The 3,688-nt window shown below is 40.3% G+C and overlaps 1 long non-coding RNA gene across 1 annotated transcript; it reads left to right on the forward strand.

Moving 5' to 3' along the window:
- Positions 1 to 325: 325 nt before the first annotated feature.
- On the forward strand, positions 326 to 3,449 carry LOC123094750 (uncharacterized). Its single transcript, XR_006445947.1, has 4 exons — positions 326 to 548; positions 2,323 to 2,408; positions 3,005 to 3,280; positions 3,391 to 3,449. It is a non-coding gene; the product is annotated as an uncharacterized lncRNA (long non-coding RNA).
- The last annotated feature ends 239 nt before the right edge of the window (positions 3,450 to 3,688 follow it).

Below are 3,688 nucleotides of genomic sequence, written 5' to 3' on the forward strand. Positions count from 1 at the left end.
GGAGAGTTTATAAAGAGAAATTCAGTGCAAAAGTAGAAAGCAACAGGTTCGACAGGTAAGAACAGCACGGTAACTTTTTAAAAGTAAAGGGACAACGCCTTGAGCCGTCCAGATGAAGATCTACGGTCGAGAACGCGTCACTGCAACGAAGCGGTAAGTTCTTCTAGTCGTCGTTTGATCGCAGATCGACGGCTGACGCGCATCCAGGCAAAACTCAATAGCATTGTGCCTCATCAGATGAACCGCAGCAGTAACAGGCCTGACATGTTGCCGACGCGCGATGCCGGCTTGCTGTGCCGCACTGGCCCTCCCAAGCATCTTCTGTCAATGGTTAGAACTCATGTTCCCCTCTATTTTCTCTTTGAATTTTCTTTTGTGACGGACGGGACTTGCAAAGCCAATAACTTGTTGATTGGCATGCCAATTGGAGATGATTTGAGGACTTCTTACGTGTTTGGTAGAAGGACATGAGAGGTCAAGGAGTTTCCATTGGGACATTAGGACATGCTCCTCCATCTCCTCCGCTGGACGACATCCAACATCGCTAGGTAAATTCCAGTTTTTGCAAATTCTGGTTCTTGATGTTTAAAACTGGATGACACCCAACCCCTCTATTGTTCTATTTTTGCTTAAATCTGATTTGGTTGTTCAGTTCATGCACGTACGGACTGATGAAAAAAAATGGAAATGAAGAAGAAGAAAAGAAGAATAGCAATATTATCATATGCGAGGTTCGCTTTTGACCTCGGTTCCTAACCAATATTCGCTTCAAAATTCTGTCGGAGAGATTCACACTATCATTCATATTACGAATCTAGTTCACAACCAGTATTCTCTTTTATCTAATTATATCAACAAAAGGAGTAATCTGAACTGAATTGATTCTATGTTAACAGTCTAACAGACATCTTGGATGTGTGAATTCTTTCTTCGGTCTGATAAGTAACCAATAACTCATGGTATACTAGGATTTTCTCCATACATTTAGCACTTCCGCACTGAGAATAAAGCAAGTACTTCCACAACAAAGGTTGTTACCTCCAGGGTTTTTTGCCACCTATAATCCTTCCAGCATTAGGGACTGTCAATTGGTTCTGGACAACACAACAAAATAAATGTGCATATTGTCCACATCTACAGGAATGTATGGGCAAGAGAGCTTCATGCCCACAAATAATATCTCAGGCCGCTCCTTTTTGATGACAGAGATTCACACTACCATTTAATGAATATAGTTCCTAAGAAGTATTCTCTTTTATCTAATTATATGTACATCAATTAATAAGCAGTGTCTGAATAGACAGATGCTAGCCACAACCTTGCAAGGACACCACCGTGGCTCGGCAACACACTTTCAGGCTTGCATCTCACTCCCTATGCAGCCACTCTCCAGTGGATGTTATTATTGTGGTAACTCCATGGAGTGGACTGATAGAACCTTCTTGTTGTTATTACTCCATGAACTAATATGATCTCTCCATTGAACATTTTCTCCTAAAAACACCACACCGTCCTTTTGTTGTGTACTCTCATTTGGTTTCTTTGTCAACATTGCCTATTCAAGCATTGGCAAGTGCAGTCAATGAGGAAAATTTAGCGGATCTGAAGGACCAACTCGATACAGTTGATGTTAAAAGTGGACCAATTACTGTATTGAATAAATGCAACATGTAAGATTTAGAGTACTTTCACACGATAATGTTTTGCGCCAGTACTAGATGGCGCTGATGATCTTTATATGTTTCGGTGGGCCCTTGTGAAGGATCTTCACCTAAAGGCTCCTCATATTCTCAAGATTATTCAAGCAGTAAGCTGTGAGATGGATTTCTTTTTGGTTTCCCTTTTGTTTCAGAGAAAGCAACTAACTCTATGCTATATGGTTTCCCTTTTGTTGTTGAGCAACCAATTAACTGTATCTCCCAAGCAATTTACTCATACATTTGATTGGAAAGAGGCAACAACCATTTGTTCTGCGACACTACTATCTGACATTTACTCAATATTATACTAATCGTCAATGCTATAGAAGTGTTTGAAGCCCATTTTAGGTTATGAGACTTTGTCCCAATTCCAGAGATGTACGAAATTTTGTAGTTTGTTGTATGACACTACTATGTGAGAAGCAATTTTTTTGACACTTACTTGAGTGTATTGGATTGGGTATACTAATTATCCCTATGTATCAGTTTGTGGTGTGCGATTCTAATGTGTGCTTTTGCTGTTGTTGTCATTATCCTCAAGAGATGATTCAAATGTTGGATTCATGGCTTGCTAGAATAGACGATTTGTGAATCCAATGTGTTATTTTACTATTGTTGTTAGGTTGTTATAATTCATCAAAGGCGGCTACTGAGTATACATACCGTGTTTATCTCGCCTGCCTTCTTAGGAAAAATCCTATACTCAAGGTAAGCTATTCTTTATTTACATTTAATTTGTTTCTTCCTGCTATTTGTACAATTTGCTACATAAATCTTTTGACTACTTTCCTGAATTTTAGATCCTATTTGCACCGTTACCTGCATTTTGTATTCAGAACCATCTGCTAATTAAGTGTAGAAAAAGTACTTGCGAGTTCTGTTTGTTGACTGTGTCGTGATAGCTTCAGGCATTTAGTTGTATACTGCCAAAGTAGGCAAAAAATGTAGGTTCGATTAAGTGATCAGCATGCATGCATGAGCTACTTACTGTTATTCAGAGATGTAGTCTGACAGTAGAAACTTCATTTGCTCAGATGCTCACGGTATTGCAGAGAATGGCTCATTGTTTAGCCCAATTGTGACACATATCGTACCAGGCCAAAGTATTTTCCTTTTAGATTTATTATTCCATAGTTCCATAATGCCCATCATTAGAAAGTTAATCAAGATAAGTTTGACATGCATGTACTGAAAAAACAAATCTCCGAGAGCAACCAATTATGTGAAACTTGCTGCCTCTCTTTTCTATGTCGTCTAAATGTATCTTTATATCTGATCACCGAGTTTTTTTCTCCCTATACCAGGTATCATCCGAAGGGGCGACATACCCAATTCTCGGATTCCTCAAGCAATAGATGTAGTGTTGTCAGTCTTTGAAGATGCGAATCTGTCTGCTCCTAGGCAACAACAGAGGGATGATTGGGATGTAAAAAAGCCATAGTGTATTGAGGCTTAGTGGAGTCAGTCACTAGCCTCTCCATTGTTTGAACAACAGCATCAAGCGGCGCCAAAACATGTCAGTTACTTCCATCTTGGGCATAGCCAACCTTATTGGTGGACCGGCTCTCATTTTTCAGAATGTAACAAACTTCTCTCCTGTCTAAATTTTCAAATTATTTTACTAAACATTACAAAAAAACTCACACCCAAAACTCCAAAAACTGACATATCATTTTCTTGTGGATATCAGATTGCTGATCTGAGAGACATCCGAGACATGAACGAGGAAAAAATGAGAAGGTCGGCCACTATTGGCTCAAACTCAGGAGGCGGTCGAAAGCCCGACTCCACATGGTCCTAGCACTACTGTCACACATGGTATTTGGGTCACTTCCACCAGTGCTCTACGGGTTGTCATTCCGCGAGAGCAATGACGGGGAGAACAAGATGATGAACGTCGCCGGTGCTTCGCTCGCCTGCATCGCGCTACTTGCGCTCGAGACGTGCATGTCCACAGAAGAGCCATGACATACTTCAAGACTCTAATT

This window comes from Triticum aestivum, chromosome 4B (assembly GCF_018294505.1).
Source record: "Triticum aestivum cultivar Chinese Spring chromosome 4B, IWGSC CS RefSeq v2.1, whole genome shotgun sequence".
NCBI lineage: Eukaryota > Viridiplantae > Streptophyta > Magnoliopsida > Poales > Poaceae > Triticum > Triticum aestivum.